Source organism: Oryctolagus cuniculus, chromosome Y (genome assembly GCF_051225735.1).
Source record: "Oryctolagus cuniculus isolate XC-2025 breed Fujian yellow rabbit chromosome Y, ASM5122573v1, whole genome shotgun sequence".
NCBI lineage: Eukaryota > Metazoa > Chordata > Mammalia > Lagomorpha > Leporidae > Oryctolagus > Oryctolagus cuniculus.
Window position 1 is genome coordinate 31,692,871 of NC_142889.1, and position 12,190 is coordinate 31,705,060.

A 12,190-nucleotide genomic window follows, 5' to 3' on the forward strand; every position below is an offset into this window, starting at 1 on the left:
GTAGCTGCTCATGGAGATGACTAGAGTTCAGGATTCCTAGTGTCCCCCTTCCTTGATGCATGCAGCTTCTGTCTGGACCCATGTGTAATCCCTGGTTCATTAGATAAGAAATGGAGGTAATTTGGCTGTCAAAATTGTGTGCTGAATGGTGAGTAGGATAGTTTTTGTCTTGGATGCAGATCTCAAATATCCTCCAATATCTATGATATCCAGTGTCACTACTAGCAACTGCAGCATGGTCTACACCATGTACATTTCCTCACCCAGCAAGCTAAGCTAGTAGATGTGTAGACAAGATCAAGTGGGTAATGATAGCAAATGTGCCACTCCCATGAGCTCAATGCTGTCAGCAAATTAGTACTAGGAACAGTATGCTGTTATAGCAGCATCTGGCATCAAGAGAAGGAGCAGACCTTGTAGTTTTCAATGGAATCCATTAGAGAACGTGGGAGTAGTGGCTGGGTTTATAGTTATAGGCATACTGATGGACAGAGGGTGTCAGCTCCCATTGCCATCAAACCAGCCCCAAGTTTCTCAACAATGAACAGTCCTTTTGCACTGAGTCTATTTCTTTATGATGCTATTTTTTTGAGTTTAGCTTTCTCAGCTTTTTCTAGCTTTTTTTTAAAAAATGGGAAGTCTGCCTTATTGATTTTATGTATTTTTTCTTCATAAAATAGAGCTTTTTAGATCTAGTAATTTCCATCTACCACTCTTTCAATCATGAGTTCCTGTATAATGTGTGTTCATTTTCAATCATTTCCTAATATTTTATAATTTCCCTTGAGGTTTTTTTTTTTTTCCACTCCATTATTTACTTTTTTCCCCACAATGTACTGCTTATTTTCCACTTATATTACAACTTCTCAAGTATCCTTATGGTTTTGACTTTTAGAATTTATTAAAAAAATTGAAGGAGAGAGAGAGAGAGAGACAGAGAGAGAGGGAGAGAGATAGAGAGACAGAGGGAGAAAGAGAGAGAGAGAGAGATTGCACAGCTTCCTAGATGCTCACAACTGTTGGAGTTCATCCAGGCAAAATGGAGCCAGAAATTCGGTGTAAGTCTTCCACATGGGTGACAATGATGCAATTACTTCAGCCATCACCTGCTTCCTACCAGGATGCATATTAAAAGGAAGCTGAAATGAAAGCAGAGCCAAGACTTGAACTTAGGTGCTCTGATTTTGATTTGGATATAACACACATCTTTTTTTAAAAAAATATTTATTTAAATTTATTTGATAGAGTTACAGAGAGAGGTAGAGACAGAGAGAGAGGTCTTCCATCCGCCGGTTCACTCCCCAGATGGCCGCAATGGCTGGGGCTGCACTGATCTGAAGCCAGAAGCCAGGAGCTTCTTCCAGCTCTCCTACATGGGTGCAGGGGCCCAAGGACTTGGGCCATCTTCTACTGCTTTCCCAGGCCATAGCAGAGAGCTGGATCAGAAGAGAAGTAGCTGGGACTAGAACCAGTGCCCATATGGGATGCTGGCACTTCAGGCCAGGGCTTTAACCCTTGTGCCACAGCGCTAGCCCCAAAACACATTATCTTAACCACTAGACCGAATACTCCTAATTGTGGTCAGAGAACATATCTTAAATGATTTCAGTTCGTCAAGGTTTATTCAGGTGATTTTATGATGTAGCAAACTGTTTTCTGTGGAAAATGTTGCCTGCACACTGAATGAAAGCCATATTCTCTTGATTAGTGTGGAATATACCAATTAATTTTGTTGTTTTATCATATTCAAATATTCCATATCCTTTTCAATCTGTTTCATAGTTTTGCCATCCATTTCTAAAAGAAGGATACTAGCAAATCCAAATGCTATTGTTGAAGACTCTGCTTATCCCTTTATCTCATTTTCCTAAAATGTTGAGCATTTCTGTAGGAGAAATATATATCTATATTTGTTATATTATTTAAATTGTTTGACATTTCTATTACTAAAAGATGCCCCACTTTATCTTTAGTAACACTGTTTGTTTTAAAATGTTTCTGTCTATTATTGAGGTGGCCAGCCACTATAAATCTCCCTCTGTTACATTTTGGTATATCTTTGTTTCATCATTTAAATTTTCAGCTCTTTTTATATGTTAAATTTTTCTTCTTCTGTATACAATATATTATTTGATAGCATTTATTTGAAGTCCACATGACAACTTTTGACTTTGGAATATTTCTTTATTTAAAAAGCGTAGTGACAGAAAAATGAAGAAGAGAAAGAGAGAGATACTTTTCATTTACTGTTTTAGTTTTCAAATATCCAAAAATTTTAGGGCTAGGCCATGCTGAAGCCAGAATCCAGGAACCACTTTCAGGTCTCCCAAAGGGAGATAGCCTTCAAACCATATTGGCCATCATACATTGCCTCCCAGGCACCTTAACATGAAGATGAATCAAAAGTGTAGAGCAACAGAAACTCAAACCATGCTCTATTTGAGATGCAGGCATCACAAACAGTGGCTTAACCCCAAAATTCCCACCCCAATCTTCACTTTTTAAAAACATTTTATTTTTAACTGACATACACATATTTGTAGGTAAGTACATTATTTTTTGATAAGCAAGATTATTTGTAAATCCAGTCAGCATACCTAAATGATCTAAAATTTCAAAAGAAAAATAAGTTTTAAAATCACTTAGAAAGCTATCTTTAGAAAAGTGATTTTCCTTAGACAATAACCAGACATAATCTAACCAGACACCAGCATAATTGGCAAAAGTTCCATAAACTGGAGGTGTGCTGTTTGCTGCTGCTCCACAGCAGGCTTACGCTAAGAGTTGCACTATAAACTCTGAAAGAAAAAAAGAACACCTGCATTTTTTTCTCTTGGTAGAAGAGAAAATAAATCTCAGTTATGGGATCAACCACAACACAATAAAAACCTGCATGAACTAGATCAAAATATTAATAACAGAATTCTGGTATGAATAACTTGTATGTTATTCTAGAACACTTACAAGTGGAATCCTCCTGTTACTGTTTTCATTACCAGCTGGAGGGTTAGTTGACTTATGGTAGAATGAGGACTTATGCAAGGTATATTGCACAAAGCATTTTACTACAATGAAGACAAGTGCAGTCTAGTTAGAAAACCAGATGTAAGTGGTATATGTCTATGACAAGACTCTCCACCACTTGTGGATGTAGAAGATTAATTTAAAATGTTGACACTACAATATATAAGTGCACATAGTGTATTCTATAGCTGCCAGTTTCACTTTTTTTTAAGAGAACTGTAAGATACACTGTGGTTGAGACTTGGATCTTCACCCTTGTAAAAGTTCATGTTCTATCACCATGATACATGGTCAGACTTAATAGCCCCAGTCACTAAATATTTGGATCAAGGTATAACCAGTTTTCTTGCAAATATAATTTTTAATCAATGCTATAACATTAATAGCTACAGTACAAGTCATTAATACACAGCAACATGCATCAAGAAAGCAAGAAATATCACCCATCTCTTCTGCATTTTAGGAATGTAACTCCTGAGCATTAGGGCTCACATCATTGAGATCTGTGAACATTTTTCATATTCATACTGAAAGATGTAATGTCATTTTACAGTGCAATATATTGTAAGAAATATATGCAATACATTATAAAAAATTCTTACAAAAAGGTCACAAGTTAAACCAAAGTATTTTACAGAATCCACTATAGAATCCCACAAAAACTGCCTTCACTACACCTTTCTCTCCCCACATACAGTGAATGAACTGGGTGATTCTGAATGTGATGATGACTCTCAGTGTGAATGCATACAAATTAGTATCTTCCAAGAAATCCACTAAGTGTGACTCACTAGCCTCCTGAAGTGCACCGATGACTGCATTCTGAAACTTCAAATCGGTCTCGAGAACTGGGCGATCTCCCTCATCAACCTTTGATAGTCAGCTTCCAGATGAAAGGCTTGGTTGATTTCTGCTAATGATGAATCTGCAAAAGTGACAGGATCTGGGCCTGTATGTAATGAGGCTTATTTGCTCTACCAGTAGAGGGAGCACTTTTCCTGGCATCTTTAGTGGCCATCTGTTTATAGAGGGGAGAGGCTTTCCCTACATAAGACAGGTGCACCTACATAAGACATGTGCAGCTGGCTTACTTTGGGCTATTTTCTTTTACCTAACACTGTAGTCTGAGGTTGCTTCTCCAACTGTTGCACCAGTTTTGCTTCCCAGGGAACATCTGCAGTTCCCAAGCAAAGAAGTAATGCTCTCTCAAGGAACAAATTGCTCTGTGCTCAAATGTGATATTTTTTACTGTTTTGTTCTGTTTTGCCTTTTTATGAGTAATTTATTGTTACATTGGATTCTCAAATAATGACATTTACATGGTAACTAATACAACACAATTCCTATTCATTGTCATTTATAGACACAATTCAAAGAATGCAATACTTCCCTGCATTCTTCCTCCCATTCCTTTTCTTTTTTCCTTTATTTCTTTTGGAATTTTTGATATTCCATTTTCCTTTTTTAAGATTTATTTTATTTATTTGAAAGACAAGTTACAGAGAGAGGTAGAGACAGAGAGAGAGAGGTCTTTCATCTGCTGGTTCACTCCCCAAATGGCCACAATGGCTGGAGATGCACCAATCCAAAGCCAGGAGCTTCTTCCAGGTCTCTCCCAAGGGTGCAGGGGCCCAAAGAGGCCATCCTCCATGGCTATCCCAGGCCACAGCAGAGAGTGGGATCAGAATTGGTGCCCACATAGGATGCCAGCGCTTCAAGCCAGGGCTTTAACCCACTGCTCCACTTTACAAAATAAAGAGTTCAACAAATAAAAAATAAAAACAGCATAGCTCATCAGGAATATATACAAAGGCTATAAATAAAAATCAAATAAAATGATGTCCATTTCAATTATATACAGTAAATATTAAAATAATCACAGATCATTGCAACTGTAGTACATCATTCTTAACCATTGGTTTGTCTAAGATATAAAGGTTGACAAAATTATATTTGCAGTGATATTGATACAGGAGTGTCTTTTTTGTTTTTGTTTTTTATTTTTAAATTTTAGCCACCACCAACCTAGAACTGCTTCCTTTTAAAGTTTGGGTCTCATCGGTGCTGTGGCTCACTAGGCTAATCCTCCACCTGCAACGCCGGTACTCCAGGTTCCAGTCCTGGTTGGGGCGCCGGTTCTGTCCCGGTTGCTCCTCTTCTAGTCCAGCTCTCTGCTGTGGCCCAGGAAGGCAGTGGAGGATGGCCCAAGTCCTTGGGCCCTGCACCTGCATGGGAGACCAGGAGGAAGCACCTGGCTCCTGGCTTCAGATCGGCGCAGCGGCTGTAGCAGCCATTTGGGGGATGAATCAATGGGAAGAAGTCCATTCTCTCTGTCTCTCTCTCTCACTGTCTAACTCTGCCTGTCAAAAAAAAAAAAAAAAAGTTTGGGTCTCTGCTGACAGATTTCAGATTCAAAAGGGTTCCATAACCTTGGCAGCTAATGTTAAGAACCTCGGGTGATCACTGATATCATACATGAGTGTTAACTATTAAATTAGCAACAGGAGTCACTGTATACTTACTTCCCATGCAGGACTTCTGTCCTCAATGAGTTGTATTAAGAGAATTAACTATACAACTTGTTCTCAGCTTTTTGTGTGTGTGCAAATTATTGAAATCTTTACTTAGTACAGAGCTAGTCTTCTGTGTATAAAGTTAATTGAAAATTAATCTTAATTGAGAATGGGACTGGCAATGGGAGAGGGAGGAGTAGTTGGAGTGGAGTAGGGGTGGGAAGGTGGGTATGGTGGGAAGAATCACTATATTCCTAAAGTTGTAGTTTTGAAATTTGTACCCATTAAATAAAAGGTTTCTTTGGGAAAAACAAAAGTTTGGGTCCCTGGTTTGCAAACTGAGGCATGCATCCAGACCAAAAATAATATAATCGACAGTCAGAAGAATGGTGTGAAGATGTATTTGGATAGCTTTTTCCTAGGATTTATTATATAATTTATTTGAAAAGCAGAGTTACAGCAAAGGAAGGAGGGAGGGTTCTCTCCTCAAATGGATGCAATGGTCACCATTGGACCTGGCCAAAGCTGTGAGCCTGGGAATACTTCCAGGTCTCTCATTTGGTGGCACTGTCCCAAGCACTTGGGCCATCCCCTGCTACCCACTCAGGCACATCAGCAGAGAGCTGGACCTGAAATGGAGTGGCCAGGACTTGGACCTGGACTCATGGAATGCCAATGTTGCATTCATTGATTTAACCAGCTGGGCCCAAATGCCAGGCCTTGAATTGCTTTTGTCATTTCATGCTGGGAGGTGACCACTGCCAGAGAGGATGGCAGTGTTTTCTGTCTAAGGCTACATGTCAGGAACAGGATAAGGAAACTCTCCAACATCAAGTAACAAAAGCTAAACAAGGGGCCCGGTATTGTGGTTCAGTTGGTTAAGCCACCACTATGTGAGTGTTTTTTTTCTTTCTAGTTTTAAGAACAAGGCAAAATTGGACTGCATGGGAAAGCAGTGGGAATATTCATCCCTTTGTTAATTTTTTTTTATCACAAATTGCGACATTTGAAGCCTTTGAATTTCCTTGTATTTCACCATCTTACTCATTTTAATTTGGCCTGTGGATTTCCACTTTATCTAGCCAAATTTTAACTTCCAAAAACTTAGTTTACTTTTAATTTGTTACTTATTCTGTTAGAGTCACTCTGCTTCCTATGGAATAATTGAGTTCATTTGACCATGGAAAATTGAAGCATTGTTATAATTAAAATCAAGTATAATAAGTGAATACCTTATTTTTCTTCTCTTCTTTTTGTAATTTCCCCAAGATCATATGTTGTATTTTGTTTAAATTTAGGGCTATCCATAGCTACAATTGTAATTTGGGCCACACTATGGATTTCACCCATGAAATTTTGAAAATAGGTGCATATTGGAAGCTGTGAAAGTTAATTTTAATAAAGACTTATTTATTTTAAAGGCAGAGTTAGAGAGAGAGAGAGGGATGGAGCAAGGGAAGGAGGAAGAGAGAGAGACAGAGACAGAAAAAATCTTCCATCTGCTACTTCATTGCTCAAATGGCTGCAATGGCCCAGGTTGGGCCAGGCTGAAGCCAGGAACCACGAGCTTCATCTGGATCTCCCAAATGAATCCAGAGGCCCAAGATGTTGAGCCACCCTCTATTGCTTTCTCAGGCACATTACCAGGGAGCTGGATTGGAAGTGGAGCAGCCAAGAGTTGAATCAGCATCCATATGGGATGATTGCATCATGGGCTCTGGCTTAACCCATTAAACCACAATGCTGGTCTCAAAAGTTAATTTAGACCCTGTTCCATGGAAACACCATAGTTCATCAGTGTCCTTTTAAATCTGCTTATTATATCATTAAGCATTATAATTTCTCCTTGGATCAAAGTATGGGCTTTTTAAAAACACACACATATACACAAGAATAATTTATTCATTTTTGTATTTCTTTCCCTTTCTCTGATATCTAGATTTTAATGGACATATTTCTAGGGTTCTATTTTTTATTCATCTTATTTCTCTCCTTTTCTCACTTAGGCATTTGGGCACCTAAAATCACAGTTTTTGATTTTCATATTTCTTTGAATTTTTTTTTTTTTTTTGTGGAGCTTGTGGGTGGGTGCAATTTAAGCTGGTAGGGATTGGGTATATTACTTTGCCAAAGTCACCATGACACATTACAACAAATGGGATGGTTTAAATCACCAGAGATTGTTTCTCGCAGTCCTGCACATTGGAAGTTCAAGATCAAGGTGTCTGCAGGCTTGGTGACTTCTGCGACCTCACTCCCTGGCTTCCAGTCAGCCAGCAACTTACTGTGTGTTCACATGGTATTTCCTCTGTCCATATGAATCCCTGCTGGCTCTCCTTATAAGATCAGGTGTACATCTGGATTAGGGCCTCACACTTGATATCATTTTCCTTCTGTTACATCTTTAAAGGTCCTGTCTCTAAAAACAATCCCATTGGGGGTTAAGGCTGCAAGATACTCACTTTTGGGAGAATCAGTTCAGCCCATTACAGTGAGAGGTCCCAGTGCTCTGCCTCAAGGAAGCCAGGTCTCAGGAGGGCTTAGTGTTTGAAATGAGGGTTAGGATTCCTCATAATATTATTTTCTACGCTACCTCTCAAATGCACACACACACTTACAAACTCCTGTGTATGCATACAAAAAATATAAATGTCTAAATGTTGTATTCAGGTAAAATCAACTTAGTAACCAATAAAATTGAATATTAGAAAATATTAAAATGGATAAGAAATAGTAAAATGAGAACACAAGTAGGTATATAAGAGTATATATGATTCTGTCATTCATCGTTCCCAAAACACATGTATCATAGTATGAGAAACAAAACTAAAACTATTCTTTACAGGAATACAGACCAGTTTCCAAGAGGGATGTTGTCCTAATTATTTTATAAACTTTGAATTAATGTTAATCTGTTTGAAACTATGATTATATGACAAATAGGGAATATAAGTTCTGAGAGCATATCAATCTATTATTATAGCAACAGGTTTAATACTTCCTTTGATCTTCGAGCAATATCTACTAAAGTAACTGCAGAGTGGTTCATTATGGATTTTTCAATTCCTTGCCAGTGTTATTTTAAAGATTTATTTTATTTATTTGAAAGAATTACAGAGAGGTAGAGGTAGAGAGAGAGGTCTTCCATCTGCTAGTTCACTCTCCAGATGGCCACAATGGCCAGAGCTGCGCCAATCTAAAGCCAGGAGCCAGGAGCATCTTCCCAGCCTCCCACGTGGGTGCAGGGGCCCAAGGACTTGGGCCATCTTCTACTGCTTTCGCAGGCTGTCCCGTCCCGCGAGACAGCAACTGGGGCCGAGCACCTAGAAGGAGAAATGAAAGGGACAGGAGACACAAAGATGGCAGCAAGACAGGTGCTGATCAAGCTGCGACTTTATTTTTCAACCACACACTTATATATCATCGAGGCAGGGTATCAGGCGGGGGAAGGAGGGGGGGCTTATCTTGTAGCTGCAATGCTAGTGCAAGTAGGGGAAAGGTTACAAGGCCTTAAGGCACAAGGTCACACAAGGTTGCGTTATCAGTACTATCTGGTCTGGCCTGTCTAGCCCTGTCTCTCCACTAAGAGGTCACATGCTGCGTGGTCCCCGACATATCCCCCTTTCTTATCAATTAAACAGAAATGGCTACCGGTTAGGCCAAGCATGATGAGCGAGCAGTGCCTGTCTTAGGAATAGACCCGGGGCTCCATCACTTCTTACCCGTCATTGGATATCCTTGCCAGTCCCCAAGGACTCCTGTCTTAGGTGGGTGAGGTTCTGGGAAGGTGCCCGTCATTGGCTTACTGCTCGTTTTATTGATAGGCCTGGGGCCCTTCCTGGGCTCCCAACTGGGGCAGCAGCAGACTGAAGGGGAGAGTCAGTTGTTGGAGGGACCGTGACCTCACTGGCCAGACTTCACCGGCCAGAGAGAGAGATAACGTTTTCCATGGGATCTTCCATGGCCAGACTTTGGTAATGTATTTGAATTGGTCTGGCTGCTAAATTATCTACTTGTTGTCTGATAAAGGTCATCAGCCTATTGAGGAGACAAGGACCTATAGATAGCACAACAAGCAACCCAACAATGGGGCCTAAAAGTGGCAGCAAATAGGGAAGCAGTCCATTCCATCCAGTCCAAAAGGGATTTTCAGCCATGGCACGTCGACGATGCTCCAGATCTTCTTGAAGTGTCTTGATTTTATCACGAACAATGCCGGACTTGTTAGCGTAAAAACAGCATTTTTCCTGTAAAGCCAAGCAAATACCTCCCCGTTCAGCAGTAAGCAAGTCTAAGCCTCTACGATTTTGTAGAACCACTTCCGCTAGGGAATCAATTTGATCTTGAAGGTCCTGAATGGTGGTGGATAGGGTCTGCACATCATTAATAAGTTGTTGGGACAATTCTCTATATTTGTGGACCGCGATTCCTAGTCCTGTGGATCCTGTAACCATAGCTGAGGAAATTCCCAATGTGGCTAATAAAGGAATAAATTGAATAGCTCGTTTTTGTCTCCCTGCGATATAATCAAGGGAGGGGATAGGAACAGGGGTATCTCCATTGATAATCTCTATAACAGGAAAAAGTATAGCATGCATGCAATTACCGGTCCAATTTGTTGGTAAAATGGTATAAGCTAAATTATCCCTACATCCAAAAACGGTGGAATTAGGGGCATAAAGAGGGTAGTTTACTGTTACATTATTTGTACAGAAAGGAGCAAGGCCTACATCGATATCGAAGGGATTGTTGTTGGGAGGTTTATAAAGGCAAGTGATATTTTCCGTTGGGACAGGAAGAACAGGAAAGGGCTGCATAGGGGGGTGGCCCAAGAAGCTATTGAACTCAAGGGTATTATTAAGCGGTAGAAAAATGGCAAGAGGAAGGGGGGGTCCCTGGCGTAAACAGAGCCAGCAGTCTCTTGCAAGGTTTGGGGCAGAGAGATTAAGCAGTTTATGGGTGTTGGTAAGGATATCGATGGTATTGACATCCAAGTCTTTATTTCCTCTGGAATGAACTTTAGCCAGGGGGTGGTATTGGAGGGAAGGGTAAAGGTTTTCAAATACGGTTTCGAGTACCTTTTGTGTTTTTAATTTAGTAAGGGTATCCTGAGGGCCTCCACCATCAGACACTCCCACAGGGGCAATAGGGTACCAGCAGGCTACTTGTCCCTTAGTGGGGCAGGAGGGGGAGCTGAAGTGTGAAGAGGATAACTCTCCTCCGAAACGTTCCCTCATAATCTCCTGATATAACAGCAAACAGTAAATGCTGATTTCCCTTGTTACAGGTTTGATACTGTGTATAACAGGAGGAGTGCACGGAGTAATGGATAGTTTTATTGCACTCTGATGGGCACTGATCCCCAGTGCGGTAAGAGTCTAGCTTAGGTTTGGGAACACAGAACCATCGGGAACCGGGACGGTCAGATAAGCAGTTTTATCTCCGCAGTCTTGTGTAAAATGCGGCTTTTGAGCACGGCCACGGGTTCGTGGGAAGGATACTATTATGCCCCCTGAGCAGGTACAAGGGTGATGCTGTTGAAGGTGTTTTTGAATGCCCTGAGGGTTGTCAAGTCCTGCAAAGACTGGTGGAGCCCAATGGATGGTGTAGATTGCCATCATCAGGAGAGCAAGGCTGAGGGCCATTGTATTAGGGCCCTTTGGAGGGGTTAATCAGTGAGCCCTCAGGAAACGTAGCAGGGGAGGAGAGAATAGAGAGAAGATAAGATACTCAAATAGCAACAATGGCAACAATAAGGAGTCCTGTAATGAGTCCCAGTAGCGTCCAGCCGGGTCTTTTCATTCCTGTGGGTATAAAGAAAAGGCGTTCTCAGGGCCAAGTACAGGCTCTGGAACAACATCATTATTTGTAGGAATTGGTGGATTAACTTGTTTAATTAATCTTTCAGGTAGCCATCTTGGTGCCGATTGTTTTTGGTCCAGGATGCAGGCTGAGCCACGTCCCCAAATGAGTACTGGATCTGGTCCGTGCCAGCTACTGGTGAGGGGGTCTTGCCACATTACCATAGGCGGAGCTGTATCAGGGGAAGGGTGCCAATGACGGTCCGCAGCTGAATGATTCTTATTATCCAAGGTCAGGAAGTTTATCACAAAGAGCGCATGATTCAATCGGTCGCGGGGAGAGGCAAAAGACAAGGAAGTGGCTTCAAGCCGAGTGAGCCAAGTTTTTAGTGTTTGATGGGCTCTTTCAACAATTCCCTGTCCCTGTGGATTGTAGGGAATTCCTGTAATGTGGTTAATATGGAGCGCCTCACAAAATTGTTTAAACTTAGTGCTGACATAAGCAGGACCATTGTCTGTCTTAATCTTAACAGGTTTTCCCAGTACAGAAAGAGCTGTGATAAGGTGCGAGATAACATCCTTAGCAGCTTCTCCTGTGTGGGGGGAGGCAAAGACAAAGCCACTATAGGTGTCTATAGAGACATGGAGATACTTTAGTTTGCCAAATTTTGGGAAGTGTGTGACATCCATTTGCCACAGTTGATTAGGGAGAAGACCACGCGGATTGACTCCCAAATGTGGTACAGGTTGGCTTGTAACACATGAGGGGCATTTTTTGACTATTTCATGAGCCTGTTCTCATGAAATTTTACAAAACAAATGGAGAGATTGAGCATTTAAGTGATGCAACCT